The sequence below is a fragment of the Myxine glutinosa genome, chromosome 3, assembly GCF_964187855.1.
Source record: "Myxine glutinosa chromosome 3, kmMyxGlut1.1, whole genome shotgun sequence".
In the NCBI taxonomy this organism is placed as follows: domain Eukaryota; kingdom Metazoa; phylum Chordata; class Myxini; order Myxiniformes; family Myxinidae; genus Myxine; species Myxine glutinosa.
Window position 1 is genome coordinate 58,052,591 of NC_136263.1, and position 17,218 is coordinate 58,069,808.

The 17,218-nt window shown below is 44.8% G+C and overlaps 1 long non-coding RNA gene across 1 annotated transcript; it reads left to right on the forward strand.

Annotated features, from left to right (window-relative positions):
* Positions 1-614: 614 nt before the first annotated feature.
* Positions 615-16,735, forward strand: LOC144891124 (uncharacterized). Its single transcript, XR_013622717.1, has 3 exons — positions 615-731; positions 11,853-11,959; positions 16,299-16,735. It is a non-coding gene; the product is annotated as an uncharacterized LOC144891124 (long non-coding RNA).
* Positions 16,736-17,218: the final 483 nt, after the last annotated feature.

Sequence of the window (17,218 nt, forward strand, 5' to 3'; positions counted from 1 at the left end):
ATTGCAAAAGAGCGTTACAAGTAATTTTTGAACGGCCCCATTTTGGGGTAAACCCTCCGTGATCGTGTGGCGAATCAGCTCATACTGATATAACCGTGGGGAGGATGACATGGTGAGAGGTGTCGCGGTAATATTTCCATAGCGCAATAAATGTGTGTTTCCCAATCGTGCTGTAAGCGGATTTTGTCACAAATTGTGACTTCAGTGCGGTCATTCTTGGTTTAACGAAGGAGCGGCTGGGCAAGTCGGCTCACCAGTTCACCTCCTCGGCCCATTGGCCATGGTGAACTATCGGGCCAGGGAAAGATGCAAGGAACTGCAGAAACTTCCAAGAACATCGGAAATGCCGTTACCGATTTTTCAAAATTTCCTGGAGTCAGGTGCACCACTCCCACCCTCCCCTGGTCTTGAAATTCCTGGATCTGCGTCTTGAAATTCCTGGATCTGCGTCTTGAAATCTGCACAAGCGACGGGTGTTTCAATGATTGCGTCATTAATTAGCTGGGACATTAAACCAGCTGCCGACTCTTGTATTCTGTGATGCTGAGTATTGAAACTAGCCAATGAGCTTTGAGCTGGGTTTCAACGAATAGGAGCGGGCCTTCTAGGAGAGTGGAGAATTGACGTCATGGCTACAACCGGAGCACGTGGTTGATTAAAGTGATTGCCGTTTACAACGAGAGGGCCTGGCGGGTTTTCATTGAGCACACTCATCTGTGTTCGTACATGTTGTGAGTTCTCATGTAACTCTCTCACACCACGACACCAACCAGGCCCAAACTTTGGACAAGCTGGGCCCTGGGCGGCAAAATTAATTACGCTGCTAGCTAGCTTGGGGCCCGATTATGAAAAAAAATTTCAAGCAGTGAAGCTACCTCAATATTCCGCGGTCCTTCCTTCTATCTGCCTGTCGAAATGAAGAAGAAGAACCTCTAAAGGGTAATTCCAGAGGGTTCTCAAGGGTAATTGTAATGATTTCCAAAGGGTAATTATAGTGGGTTCTAAAGGGTCATTGTAATGGGTTATAAAGGATAATTCTCGGGGTTTCTAAAGGGTAATTCTAAACGGTAATTCTAATGGGTTATAGATGGTAATTCTGATGGGTTCTAAAGGGTAATTGTGTTGGCTTAAAAAGGGTAATTCTAAAGGGAAATTGGGTAAAAGGTGTAAAGGGTAATTGTAATTGGTTATAAAGGGGTTTAAAGTGTAATTCTAAAGGGTAATTCTAATGGGTTCTAAAGGGTTCTAAACTGTAGTTCTATTGGGTTTTAAAGTGTAATTCTGTTGGGTTCTAAAGGGTAATTGTAATTGGTTATAAAGGGGTTTAAAGTGTAATTCTAAAGGGTAATTCTAATGGGTTCTAAACGGTTCTAAATTGTAGTTCTATTGGGTTTTAAAGTGTAATTCTGTTGGGTTCTAAAGGGTAATTCTAATGGGTTCTAAAGTGTAATTCGATTGGGTTATAACGGGTAATTCGAAAGGGGTTTGTTCGTTTCTAGGCTTTGCCTATTTCATATTTAAAATGCCAAACTGAAAGACTTCCTTTGGACACGGGTGGGATTTTATTTCTTTACGCGAGATCGCATTGTTTCACCTTTTTGTGCGATCTGCTTTCATTGTATTCTGATCTGTTTCAATCTGCTCTGCTCCCACCACCTCCTGTCTCTCTGCCCTCCTCCCCCCGCCCCCTACACCTTCTCTTTCTTCCCCCTGCCTCCTCTCTCTCCTCACTCCCCACCTCCTCTCTCTCTCCCCTCCTTCCCCCCTGCCCCCCCCCAAACACTCCACTCTCTCCTCCTCACCCCCCATACACCTTCTCTTTCTCCCCCCTGCCTCCTCTCTCCCCATCTCCTCTCACTCTCCCCTCCTGCCCCCCTGCCTCCCTCCCCGTGCACCTTCTCTTTCTCCCCCCTGCCTCCTCTCTCTCCTCACTCCCCACCTCCTCTCTCTCTCTCCTGTCTTCCTCCCTGCCCTCCCCCCCAACACCCCTCTCTCCCCTCCTCCCCACCCCCTACACCTTCTCTTTCTCCCCCCTGCCTCCTCTCTCTCCTCTGCCCCCACCTCCTTTCTCTCTCTCTCCCTTCCTTCCCCCCTGCCTCCCCAACCCCCCCAGCTCTCCCTCCTCTGCTCCACCTCCTCTCGCCCCCACTCCCCACTCTTTCTCCACGACTGTCCCCTCCTATACCCTCTTAGTATTCCCGTCAGCGAATCGACGGGTGATATTTGCTCATAACTAATAAACTTCATGCTTTTTCCAACGTTGTTTTTCCTGGAACAAATGTGCAATGAATCAAACGACTCATATTAATAACGACCGAACAATAAGAATGATGATGAATATCTGACCGTCCGCACGGGCCACCTGGAACGCAGGTCAGGCTGATTGGAGTAATGGCGCTCCTAAATCATGCTCAATGTAATCCGCATTCCAGTGACACATCGACAATACATTGTTCACCTGTTTGCAAACACATCTGACTTGGCCTTCGTGTTTTATTCTCCTCTTTCATCTGCGCATGCGCACATGTGGTCCATTTATTTATTATGGACATAACTGGGGGTGCTCAGTTGAAGGAATGTTAAAAATTGAGAAAAGGAAGAGAGCGGTTGATGAGGTTGATCGGGAAAGGATGCTGGGGAAGGGGATAGTTTGGGAAAGGCGAAGAGTACTGGGATTGAATGTTGGGAGGACATTGGAGTAAAGAGTGGAGGGGTCATTTCATTTGTATGCAGGGATGGCCGAAAGGTATGCATGTGAAGAGTAGGCGCGTCTTCGCCGGCATCCTGAACCAATTACAAATGATTGCTTTAACCTGCAGGGGGCACTGCATCAGCGGCACAGCAGGTTCTGTGGTAAGGAAGCCCCGAGGTAACGATTACACTGGGTGGTTTGCAACGTCGATCCGATTGATGATGCACTCATTGATGAAACGCCATGGTGACAGTTTATAGCTGGGTCAAGATTTAAACCCAGGGTAGAGATACCTCCAGGCTATCCTACCGGCCTCTACATGTATTACTTGTACTAGGGCATTGCCCGTACTATATCTATATCTAAAATTATATCCCCCCCCTCTATTTACATGAAATGGTTTGGTCCAAAGCGAACGGCTTGCGAGTACGGTGACAATCCCCCCCCTCTATTTACATGCAATGGTTTGGTCCAAAGCGAACGGCTTCCGGAGTTTGGTAAAGAAATCGCCATCGCGTGCACAAACGCGCAGGAAAGCGAATGAATCGCAAATTCGGTTTTATTAGTTTTAAAACATAGTTTAACGCCAACATAGTTTGCAAACGTGAAATAAATGAATACGCTCTCAAATGTGCCATCCGAGGCAGAGTGTGTCCTCCACGTTCGGCACACGCGATCGTTCGCTGCTCTCTGATTGGTTGAATCGTTTTTTGGACATAGCTCGGTAAGTAATTGTCCGATTAATATGAAACCTTGAAAAGGCACATCCTCGGGTCCCCAGCAATATACCTGGCAAGTTTAAAGTATATCGGACCCGTGGTTGTCGAGAAACAGCGGTCACAGACAAACAAACGTACAAACGTACAAACGTACAAACGTACAGAGATTACTGGAATTATAGATAGATTAAAAGAACTAGGGCATGCCCGTACTATATCTATATCTAAAATTATATCCCCCCCTCTATTTACATGAAATGGTTTGGTCCATGAAATGTTTTGGTCCATTCGCAACGCCAAAGCGAACGGCGAACGCTTTACATGAAATGGTTTGGTGCATGAAATGTTTTGGTCCATTCGCAACGCCAAAGCGAACGGCGAACGGCTTGCGAGTACAGTGACAATCCCCCCGGGGTTTTTATTAGTTTTAAAACATAGTTTAACGCCAACATAGCGCCAACATAGTTTGCAAACGTGAAATAAATGAATACGCTCTCAAATGTGCCATCCGAGGCAGAGTGTGTCCGCCACGTTCGGCACACGCGATAGCTCGCTGCTCTCTGATTGGTTGAATCGTTTTTTGGACATAGCTCGGTAAGTAATTGTCCGATTAATATGAAACCTTGAAAAGGCACATCCTCGGGTCCCCAGCAATATACCTGGCAAGTTTAAAGTATATCGGACCCGTGGTTGTCGAGAAACAGCGGTCACAGACAAACAAACGTACAAACGTACAAACGTACAAACAAACACACAGAGATTACTGGAATTACTAGCGGGGTCACCCGTGGGAATCCCACGGGCATGGATGTGTGTGACATTTCGACATATTGAGTTATATGCTGCACATTCATTTTTACAAAATGGTTACTGGCAAGTCATCAGATCCAGAAATGGTGTGAATTTAGTTATTTCACATAATATGTGACCCCTCACTCCTCTCCACCTGACACTCTCCTGTCTCCACCTGACACTCTCCTGTCTCCACCTGACACTCTCCTCTCTCCACCTAGCACTCCTCTCCTCTCCAAACCCTCACATCCCTCTCCTTTCCAATCCCTCACCTCTCCAATCCCTCACACTCCTCTCCTCTGCAATCCTTCACACGCCTCTCCAATCGCGCCTCACACTCCTCTCCAATCGCGCCTCACACTCCTCTCCAATCGCGCCTCACACTCCTCTCCAATCGTGCCTCACACTCCTCTCCAATCGTGCCTCACACTCCCCTCCAATCACTCCTCTCCAATCGTGCCTCACACTCCTCTCCAATCACGCCTCACACTCCTCTCCAATCGTGCCTCACACTCCTCTCCAATCGCGCCTCACACTCCTCTCCAATCGCGCCTCACTCGCCTCTCCAATCGGCTTTCCCCGTCTCGTTTCTCTCCTTTTTCTCCCGTCTCGTTCTTTTTCTTGCTCCAAATCGGCCCGTCGGAATCGGAAATCGGCCCGTCTCGCCCGTCGGCCCGTCGGAATCGGAAATCGGCCCGTCTTGCTTTTGTGCTTGTGCGTAAATAAATTGTGTTCATGACACCATTTCTGGTGTTGGGCTAGCGGCTAGGGTGCCGGCTTAGGATCCTGGGTTCGAATCTCGGTCGATCGCCGAATTAATGCCAGGGGGGTTGACTCAGCCTGTCATCCTTCCGAGGTCGGCTAATTGAGTACCAGTTCACTGGTAATTCCCTGTTTGTCGTTGAAGGCGGCAAAAAGGGTTGGCGTCAGGAAGGGCATCCGGCCGTAAAACATTGCTTCAAAAAGGGGACAAAAAAACAACAACTACCACGGTCCCCGAAAAGGCCAACCCCCGCTTTGCGGGGAAAAATGGCCTCTAAACGGTGGTTTTTACACCATTTCTGGATCTGATGACTTGCCAGTAACCATTTTGTAAAAATGAATGTGCAGCATCTAACTCAATATGTCGAAATGTCACACACATCCATGCCCGTGGGATTCCCACGGGTGACCCCGCAAGTTTGCATTGACGTTCGTCGATGGACTCGTTCGCCCGTCTCATTCGTTTTCTTGCTGCATCCTGTTCAAGTCTGCGTTCTTCATCGATCGTCTCATTCATTTTGGAAATAGAAGTTTCCACGCAGCGCATGAATTGTCACGATCCTCAAGAGGAATTTGTCTCGTAATCATCAAATGATAAATGGCAAGTAAATTATATTGTGGAAAATTAAAGATTTCAAATAAACCTATTTAAAGTGTATGCGCACATAACTAATAAAAAAAACGAAGAAATATCTCGGTAATTTCCTGAAACATATTTTACTTCCGGCTAATATGTTGAATGAAATAAAAACGAAGAAATATATGTCGGCATCGTTGTTGACGTTTTTGTGACGACTATCATCAAACGAAATAGTAATATATCATAACGGAAAAGCAAAAGCGAATTTTTAATATATATCGACACATTGCCGGCGGTGTCATGTTGGGCGGTGTATGATACACCATGACGCGATTTTAAAAAATATATCTCTGCATTTTCCCGCGTGTGTGGATTGTTCTCAATTATTGCTGACACCGAGTCTAAAAGTAAAACCATCGATAAAAATGAAATCATATGGTGAGTTAGATTGGAGATAAAGGCGTGAGAGAGACTCAATGACCTTGAAGTTACAGGCCTTTGAGAATTCATTTCGTTCTATAAACGGCAACTTTCATCGGATTTTCTTCCCGTTTTTTTTTCAACCGAGTCTAAAACTATGTTAGCGACTGTGAAAAATGAAATGATTTATCGAATTTGATTTGAAATAAAACTGGGGGAGAGCAAGACACCACGGGCCTACAAAACAGGACTCAAAGCTATGCGAGTTAATAAACCTAGGGCATGCCCGTACTATATCTATATCTAAAATTATATCCCCCCCCTCTATTTACATGAAATGGTTTGGTCCAAAGCGAACGGCTTGCGAGTAGTGACAATCCCCCCCCTCTATTTACATGCAATGGTTCGGTCCAAAGCGAACGGCTTCCGGAGTTTGGTAAAGAAATCGCCATCGCGTACACAAACGCGCAGGAAAGCGAATGAATCGCAAATTCGTTTTTATTAGTTGTAAAACATAGTTTAACGCCAACATAGTTTGCAAACGTGAAATAAATGAATACGCTCTCAAATGTGCCATCCGAGGCAGAGTGTGCCCGCCACGTTCGGCACACGCGATCGTTCGCTGCTCTCTGATTGGTTGAATCGTTTTTTGGACATAGCTCGGTAAGTAATTGTCCGATTAATATGAAACCTTGAAAAGGCACATCCTCGGGTCCTCAGCAATATACCTGGCAAGTTTCAAGTATATCGGACCGGTAGTTGTCGAGAAACAGCGGTCACAGACAAACAAACAAACGTACAGACGTACAGACAGACAGACAGAGATTACTGGAATTATAGATAGACTAGGGCATGCCCGTACTATATCTATATCTAAAATTATATCCCCCCCTCTATTTACATGAAATGGTTTGGTCCATGAAATGTTTTGGTCCATTCGCAACGCCAAAGCGAACGGCGAACGCTTTACATGAAATGGTTTGGTGCATGAAATGTTTTGGTCCATTCGCAACGCCAAAGCGAACGGCGAACGGCTTGCGAGTACAGTGACAATCCCCCCGGGGTTTTTATTAGTTTTAAAACATAGTTTAACGCCAACATAGCGCCAACATAGTTTGCAAACGTGAAATAAATGAATACGCTCTCAAATGTGCCATCCGAGGCAGAGTGTGTCCGCCACGTTCGGCACACGCGATAGCTCGCTGCTCTCTGATTGGTTGAATCGTTTTTTGGACATAGCTCGGTAAGTAATTGTCCGATTAATATGAAACCTTGAAAAGGCACATCCTCGGGTCCCCAGCAATATACCTGGCAAGTTTAAAGTATATCGGACCCGTGGTTGTCGAGAAACAGCGGTCACAGACAAACAAACGTACAAACGTACAAACGTACAAACAAACACACAGAGATTACTGGAATTACTAGCGGGGTCACCCGTGGGAATCCCACGGGCATGGATGTGTGTGACATTTCGACATATTGAGTTATATGCTGCACATTCATTTTTACAAAATGGTTACTGGCAAGTCATCAGATCCAGAAATGGTGTGAATTTAGTTATTTCACATAATATGTGACCCCTCACTCCTCTCCACCTGACACTCTCCTGTCTCCACCTGACACTCTCCTGTCTCCACCTGACACTCTCCTCTCTCCACCTAGCACTCCTCTCCTCTCCAAACCCTCACATCCCTCTCCTTTCCAATCCCTCACCTCTCCAATCCCTCACACTCCTCTCCTCTGCAATCCTTCACACGCCTCTCCAATCGCGCCTCACACTCCTCTCCAATCGCGCCTCACACTCCTCTCCAATCGCGCCTCACACTCCTCTCCAATCGTGCCTCACACTCCTCTCCAATCGTGCCTCACACTCCCCTCCAATCACTCCTCTCCAATCGTGCCTCACACTCCTCTCCAATCACGCCTCACACTCCTCTCCAATCGTGCCTCACACTCCTCTCCAATCGCGCCTCACACTCCTCTCCAATCGCGCCTCACTCGCCTCTCCAATCGGCTTTCCCCGTCTCGTTTCTCTCCTTTTTCTCCCGTCTCGTTCTTTTTCTTGCTCCAAATCGGCCCGTCGGAATCGGAAATCGGCCCGTCTCGCCCGTCGGCCCGTCGGAATCGGAAATCGGCCCGTCTTGCTTTTGTGCTTGTGCGTAAATAAATTGTGTTCATGACACCATTTCTGGTGTTGGGCTAGCGGCTAGGGTGCCGGCTTAGGATCCTGGGTTCGAATCTCGGTCGATCGCCGAATTAATGCCAGGGGGGTTGACTCAGCCTGTCATCCTTCCGAGGTCGGCTAATTGAGTACCAGTTCACTGGTAATTCCCTGTTTGTCGTTGAAGGCGGCAAAAAGGGTTGGCGTCAGGAAGGGCATCCGGCCGTAAAACATTGCTTCAAAAAGGGGACAAAAAAACAACAACTACCACGGTCCCCGAAAAGGCCAACCCCCGCTTTGCGGGGAAAAATGGCCTCTAAACGGTGGTTTTTACACCATTTCTGGATCTGATGACTTGCCAGTAACCATTTTGTAAAAATGAATGTGCAGCATCTAACTCAATATGTCGAAATGTCACACACATCCATGCCCGTGGGATTCCCACGGGTGACCCCGCAAGTTTGCATTGATGTTCGTCGATGGACTCGTTCGCCCGTCTCATTCGTTTTCTTGCTGCATCCTGTTCAAGTCTGCGTTCTTCATCGATCGTCTCATTCATTTTGGAAATAGAAGTTTCCACGCAGCGCATGAATTGTCACGATCCTCAAGAGGAATTTGTCTCGTAATCATCAAATGATAAATGGCAAGTAAATTATATTGTGGAAAATTAAAGATTTCAAATAAACCTATTTAAAGTGTATGCGCACATAACTAATAAAAAAAACGAAGAAATATCTCGGTAATTTCCTGAAACATATTTTACTTCCGGCTAATATGTTGAATGAAATAAAAACGAAGAAATATATGTCGGCATCGTTGTTGACGTTTTTGTGACGACTATCATCAAACGAAATAGTAATATATCATAACGGAAAAGCAAAAGCGAATTTTTAATATATATCGACACATTGCCGGCGGTGTCATGTTGGGCGGTGTATGATACACCATGACGCGATTTTAAAAAATATATCTCTGCATTTTCCCGCGTGTGTGGATTGTTCTCAATTATTGCTGACACCGAGTCTAAAAGTAAAACCATCGATAAAAATGAAATCATATGGTGAGTTAGATTGGAGATAAAGGCGTGAGAGAGACTCAATGACCTTGAAGTTACAGGCCTTTGAGAATTCATTTCGTTCTATAAACGGCAACTTTCATCGGATTTTCTTCCCGTTTTTTTTTCAACCGAGTCTAAAACTATGTTAGCGACTGTGAAAAATGAAATGATTTATCGAATTTGATTTGAAATAAAACTGGGGGAGAGCAAGACACCACGGGCCTACAAAACAGGACTCAAAGCTATGCGAGTTAATAAACCTAGGGCATGCCCGTACTATATCTATATCTAAAATTATATCCCCCCCCTCTATTTACATGAAATGGTTTGGTCCAAAGCGAACGGCTTGCGAGTGGTGACAATCCCCCCCCTCTATTTACATGCAATGGTTCGGTCCAAAGCGAACGGCTTCCGGAGTTTGGTAAAGAAATCGCCATCGCGTACACAAACGCGCAGGAAAGCGAATGAATCGCAAATTCGTTTTTATTAGTTGTAAAACATAGTTTAACGCCAACATAGTTTGCAAACGTGAAATAAATGAATACGCTCTCAAATGTGCCATCCGAGGCAGAGTGTGCCCGCCACGTTCGGCACACGCGATCGTTCGCTGCTCTCTGATTGGTTGAATCGTTTTTTGGACATAGCTCGGTAAGTAATTGTCCGATTAATATGAAACCTTGAAAAGGCACATCCTCGGGTCCCCAGCAATATACCTGGCAAGTTTCAAGTATATCGGACCGGTAGTTGTCGAGAAACAGCGGTCACAGACAAACAAACAAACGTACAGACGTACAGACAGACAGACAGAGATTACTGGAATTATAGATAGATGGTGGATATTTGTTTATAGCCACTCCCAGAATGGGTGGAGCTATGGGTGGAGCTACTCTGCAAACCGAGTAAGCCACACCCCGGACAGACACCCAACAGATAGACAGACAGACAGACAGAATCATCTACGGCTATTATAATATAGATAGATAGATACCATTTAATGCCTGTTGTCTTTAACTTACATTGAATTTTTAAATGATATTTCTCTCACGTTAGTGTAAAGGAATTGTGACGTGACACTGCACTGATGGACCAAATGTCCGTTTATGTTTTCCCAATTGATATTTTTATGCCTCCGCTGACGAAGTCGCTGGAGCCATGATGTTTTCAGGTTGTCTGTCCGTCCGTCCGTGGTAGGTTTTCGTTACCGCGATAACTTGAGAACGGCGGAAGGGATCTTAGTCAAACTTGGTGCAGGTATGTATAATGAGGTAAAGACGAACTGATTAGATTTTGGGGGCAAGAGGTCAAAGGTCAGAGGTCATGTTAGGTAAAGATCCTGTTACCGCGATAACTTGTGAACTAGTGATGGGATTCTGACCAAACTTGGTACAGGTATGTGTAATGATGTAAAGATGAACCGATTAGATTTTGGGGTCAAGAGGTCAAAGGTCAAAGTCTGCAATGGGTCTATAACTTGAGAACGGCTGAAGTGATCAAATTCAAACTTGGTGCAGGTATGTATAATGAGGTAAAGATGAACTGATTCGATTTTTTGGTCACGAGGTCAAAGGTCAGAGGTCATGTTAGGTAAAGATCCTGTTACCGCGATAACTTGTGAACCAGTGATGGGATTGTGACCAAGCCTGGTCCAGGTATGTATAATGATGTAAAGATGAACCAATTAGATTTTTGGGTCAAGAGGTCAAAGGTCAAAGTCTGTCATGGGTCTATAACTTGAGAACGGCTGAAGTGATCTAATTCAAACTTGGTGCAGGTATGTATAATGAGGTAAAGATGAACTGATTCGATTTTGTGGTCACGAGGTCAAAGGTCAGAGGTCATGTTAGGTAAAGATCCTGTTACCACGATAACCTGTGAACCAGTGATGGGATTCTGACCAAACGTGGTACAGGTATGTATAATGATGTAAAGATGAACCGATTCGATTTTGGAGTCAAGAGGTCAAAGTCTGTAATGGGTCTATAACTTGAGAACGGCTGAAGTGATCTAATTCAAACTTGGTACAGGTATGTATAATGATGTGAAGATAAACCGATTAGATTTTGGGGGCAAAGGTCAAAGGTCAAAGTCCTAATGGTCTATAACTTGAGAACAGCTGAAGTGATCTCATTCAAACTTGGTACAGGTATGTATAATGATGTAACAATTAACTGATTAGATTTTGGGGTCCCGAGGTCAAAGGTCAAAGGTCATGTGAGGTAAATATGTGATAACTTGTGAGCAGCTGAAGGGATTTAAATTAAAACTTGGTACAGGTATGTATAATGATGTAAACACGAACTGATTAAATGTTGGGGTCAAGAGGTCAAAGGTCAGAGGTCATGTCAGGTAAAAATGTGATAACTTGAGAACAGCTGAATGGATTTAAATCAAACTTGGTACAAGTATTATAATGATGTAATAATGTGGGCGGAGGCATATCAGTCGACGTCGTGACGCCAAAGAGTGTCGTTCTAGTTCACCATTATTTTTGTACGACTCGTAATGAGCTGAAATGGCAATGGCAAACCAGCCAATGTATTTCATTCAGTTGGTTGAGTACTCTAGTCTAGAGAACTAATGACCAAATAAGCCTGCTGTCTCATGTGCTTGCACTCACCTGCAGACACGAACTCACCTTACAAAATTGCCTGGGTTTCATTGGACCACAGATCTGCTTTTCCCAAACGACCTGAGGAATGATGGGTGCCACGTGGCACTGAGCATCGTAACCCACAGCTGTCAATTCAAACGACACGTTTACCTTCAGATTTCCCAGGTTATTGCTTTTTACTACCTTGATTAATGAAATGTTAAGGAGCTTTGCACTTTTCTTTTTGCCACACTGATGAAATGTCCCTTCAACTCCTAGTTGCCTACATGTTGGGGATGTATTATTCCATGTGGATTGCAAATATTGTACAGTGTATAGTAGTAATAATTGGAGATTGCCATAAGTACAAGTAGTTTAGTATGCACTGTCGTACCTATATATTATTACCTTCGCCATCAAAGGTGGACAGAGGTTATGTTTTTACCCCTGTCTGTGTGTTTGTCTGTTTGTGAACAGGATATCTCAAAAAGTTGTGGACGGATTCGGACGAAACGAGGTGGACAGGTTGAGTGTGTGACAAGAACAACAACAAAAAAAATTTTTGGACAATTATGTTGATCACTCTGGTTTGTGGGTGGTGCTCTGTGTTTGTGTGTTTTTTGTCCGCTCACTTATATTTGCCTACAGGTCACAATTTTAAACCGATCTTCACGAAGCTTCACCAAAGAGTTCGTGTTCTGACAAAATCCTGCATATGTTTGAGGTCAAAAGGTCAAAGCTTTTGGGTCTCACTATCTGCCATGATCTTTCCTGGGAAAACCACATTTCAAATCTGGCCTCCAAAGCCAGTCGCCGACTGGGCATCCTCCGTCGTGCGAAGTCCTTCCTTGGCACACCTGAGCTCCTCACCACATACAAGGCTTTCATCCGCAGCTCAATGGAATACTGCTCTCCCCTCTGGGCTGGTGCTCCTGCCTCACACCTCACACCTCCTGCCTCACACCACCTCACACCTCACACCTCACACCTTCACGCTGTTGAAACCAAAGCATTCAGAATCATTGGAATCTCCCGCGATGAAGCTAACTCCAAGGGCCTCTCACTCACTCACCGCAGGCAGGTTGGTGGTCTTTCCATCTCCTACCGACTCCTCTCTGGCCTTGCCCCCCCAGCTCTCTCTGTGCTCTGTCCCGCAAATATTCCTTCAGGTCGCACAAGATCTGCCTGCAACCCTCTTATGGTTAAACTGCCAAAATCAAGACTCTCTGCTCACCTTCACTCCTTCATTCCTCTTTTCTCCCGCCTCTGGAGCAAACTCCCTCACTCTCTTCAATCCCACTCCACCCTCCAGGTCTTTAAAACAGCTGTTCACCACCATCTCTTATCTTCCCCCGTCCAAAACCTTGATCTTTTCTACCCCCGCTAATTTCACCCCAATTCCACTTTTTCGAAATACCAACTTCTGTCCTGGAAGTCCTTGGTGTTCTTGTGTTTTATACTTCTCCCTCCCCCCCCCCCCCCCCCTTCCCACGCCTCCTCCCCCCAAGCCCTCTCCCTCCCACACATCTCCCTGCTCTCAAATGTTGTGTTTGTGTGCTTCCCCTTCTCTCCCCATCTTGTCTTCCGCTCCCTCTTTTTATATATTTTGTTTGTCTGGTTGATTTGTTTGTGAAGTAAATGTTAGCTTTCAGGAGCCTCGATTCAGTATACAAAAAAAAAGAAGGTAAATATAGGCCAAAGGTCAACCACTTTTTTTTCAATTTTGTAAAATCCACAATTTTCATCCGATTGACTTGAAATTTGAATAGGATTTACATATCAGCTAACTGAATTCAACCACCCACTATTTTGGAGTTCAACATAGACCAATAGGTCAACATAGGCCAAAACGTCAACCTTTTCAGATTTCTAAAATCCTCAGTTTTTATCCGATTGACTTGAAATTTGAATGGCATTTTCATATCAGCGAAATGAATTCCACCACCAACTATTTTTCAGATCAGGATAGGCCAAAAGGTGAACGACCTTTTCAAATTTCTAAAATGCTCAATTTTCATCCGATTGACTTGAAATTTGAATCAGATTAACATATCAGCGAACTGAATTCAACTACCAACTACTTTTGAGATCAACATAGGCCAAAAGGTCAACATAGGTCAGATTTCTAAAATTGTCAATTTTCATCCGATTAACGTAAAATTTGAAAACGATTTGCATATCAGGTCACCAAATTCAAGCACTAATTATTTTTGAGGTCAAAAAGATGCTCTACCGAGTGCCATTCTACTTTGTTCTGTTTTGCCAAGTGTCACTCTATGAGTGATTTTTCATTTGTTCAGTATGTGGATCGGTTGGTTTGTTACTTGCCGGAAAAAATTCCGGCAAGTATGTTGATCTGTTCGTTTGTCTGTCTGTTTGTCTGTTTGTCTGTCTGTCTGTCTGTCTGTCTGTTTGCAGCACTACGTCTACACCGTTGCACGTAGAATCGCCAAACTTTGCACACATATTGGTCTTGCCCAGGAATAGACTGTGCCCAATTGATGACGTCATCGGTCACGTGGTTCGGCCGCCATCTTGGAAAAACCGAAAAACTTTGCACCTCTATATCTCCGAAAGTACTGAATAGAAAAAATTGACACATGGCTCATTGTAAAGAACTCTCCATGGGGAATAAAATATGTTAATGTTGACGTCATAGGTCACGTGGTTCGGCCGCCATCTTGGAAAAACGGCAAAAATTTGCACCTCCATATCTCTGAAAGTACTGAATAGAAAAAATTGAGACATGGCTCATTGTAAAGAACTCTCCATGGGGAATAAAATATGTTAATGATGACGTCATCAGTCACGTGGTCGGCCGCCATCTTGGAAAAACGGCAAAACTTTGTACCACGATATCTCCAAAAGTGCTGAACAGAAAAAATTGAGACATGGCTCATTGTAAAGAACTCTCCATGGGGAATAAAATATGTTAATGATGACGTCATATGTCACGTGGTCGGCCGCCATCTTGGAAAAATGGCAAAATTTTGCACCACTATATCTCCAAAAGTGCTGAACAGAAAAAATTGAGACATGGCTCATTGTAAAGAACTCTCCATGGGGAATAAAATATGTTAATGATGACGTCATATGTCACGTGGTTCGGCCGCCATCTTGGAAAAACCAAAAAAAATGCACCTCCATATCTCTGAAAGTGCTGAATAGAAAAAATTGAGACATGGCTCATTGTAAAGAACTCTCCATGGGGAATAAAATATGTTAATGATGACGCCATATGTCACGTGGTCGGCCGCCATCTTGGAAAAACGGCAAAACTTTGCACCACTCTATCTCCAAAACTGCAGAATGGAAAAAATTGAGACATGGCTCATTGTAAAGAACTCTCCATGGGGAATAAAATATGTTAATGATGACGTCATCTATCACGTGGTTCAGCCGCCATATTTGTTCTAAATGGCCGATAAAAAAGTACATTCCGGCAAGTCCTCGGTCTCTGACCGATTTTTCATCTGTCTGTTTGTTTGTTTGTCTGTACAGAATAAATATGATTTTCTCTGCAACCGTTGGTCCGATTGACAGGAAATTTTCACCATAGGTGCACCTCCACCTGTAGAATTTTTAGTGAGAATTATGAGGCCATAGGTCAGGTGGTATGGGTGCCATCTTGGAAAAACCGAAAACATTTGCACCTCTATATCTCCAAAAGCGCTGAATAGAAAAAATTGAGACATGACTCATTGTAAAGAACTCTCCATGTGGAATAAAATATGTTGATGTTGTCAATACCTGAAATAAATATGTCATCGGTCCCTCAATTATGACGTCATAATTCGACAAGTACAAAACTTCATCCGATAAAGATGAAATTTCCTGAGCATAATCTAGGAATAAATTAGGTTAGAAAAAAAATAATGATGACGTCATCGGTCATGTGGTTTGGCCGCCATATTTGTTTTTACACAAAAGCCTTAAAAACCACTGAAAATACATCCTGGCGAGGGTTTGCAATCTCTGATTGCTCTTTTTCTTGGTTATTATGTAATACATGTCGGCTGTCAAGTACTACATGTGTATTTCTATATAGTCCAGGGGAATTGCCAATTGGTACATGCAGGTTGCCAGGTAGTACATGTAGATTGCCGTGTAGTGCATATGAATTGCATGTAATACTTGTATATTGCTCTGTCGTACATTTACATTGCCAATTCGTACATGCAGATTGCCAGGTAGCACATGTACATTGCCATGTAGTCAATGGGAATTGCTGATTAGTACGTGTAGAATTCTGTGTAGTACATGCACATTGCTCAGTCGTAGAAGTATGTTGCCAAGTAGTGCATGCAGATTGCCGTGTAGTACATATCCATTGCAAGTAGTACATGTGGATTGCTATATGGTACATGTATATTACCATGTCGTACATTTAGATTGTCATGTTGTCCATGCAGATTGCTTACTTGTACAAGTAGGTTATTATTATTTCGCATGCATCCTTTGGCTGCTGGTTGCATCATTGCTGGGAGCATGGCTGTGCCTCTGATGCAGTGCCCCCTGTTTCCAGTAAGCTGGTGCTCATGTTGCCGACTTCGGAAGGAGGATCGACTGAGTCAACCCACCCGGTGTTATTTAACGGACGAGAAGGGCTCGAACCCAAGATCCGAAGATCAGAAGCCAACCACCTTAACCAGGTTTCGAAGTAAGTTGCCAGGTAGTACATGAAGACTGAATAATGAGCACAGGCGAATTGTTTTCCAGCAGATGGCGTTGCCGTAACGCTCAAGATGAACGAATTGATAATAATGTTCTGCACATCGGGTTGAAATTATTTATTTTTGATGAAACGAACACCACGTGAAACAACACCGACAACGAAGAGGTTAAAGAGACACCTGTGGTTGTTATCTTTTCACATTTTGTGTACACACGTGAAGGATTATTCAGAATGTGAATAGAAACCGCTGAGAGTGAGGATATGGAGTTACAATAAAATATAGACTACTAGCAGAAGTACCCGGCATTGCCGGGTGGGGGAGAGGAGGGGAGGGGGGAGGGGAGAAGAGGGGGAGGGGGAGAGGGGAGAAGTAGGGGGAGGGGGAGGGGGAGGGGGAGAGGGGAGAAGAGGGGGGGATGGGAAGGGGGTGGGGGGAGGGGGGAGGGGGAGGGGGGGAGTGGGAGAGGGGAGGGGGGGGAGTGGGAGAGGGGAGGGGGAGAGGGGAGGGGGGATGGGGGAGAGGGAGGGGGAGGGGAGGGGAGAAGGGGAGGGGGGGGAGAGGGAGAAGGGGAGGGGGAGGGGAGAGGAGAAGAGGAGGGGAGAAGGGGAGGGGAGAAGGGGAGGGGGGGAGGGGAGGGGGAGGGGGGAGTCAAGTCGGAAGTCATTGTCGTCAATTGAATGTCGCATTTATTTTTTATTCCCTGTCAAATGGCATTGGTGTCCCGCATTCCGAACCCGGAAGTCGGAAGTCATTGTCGTCAAATAATGTT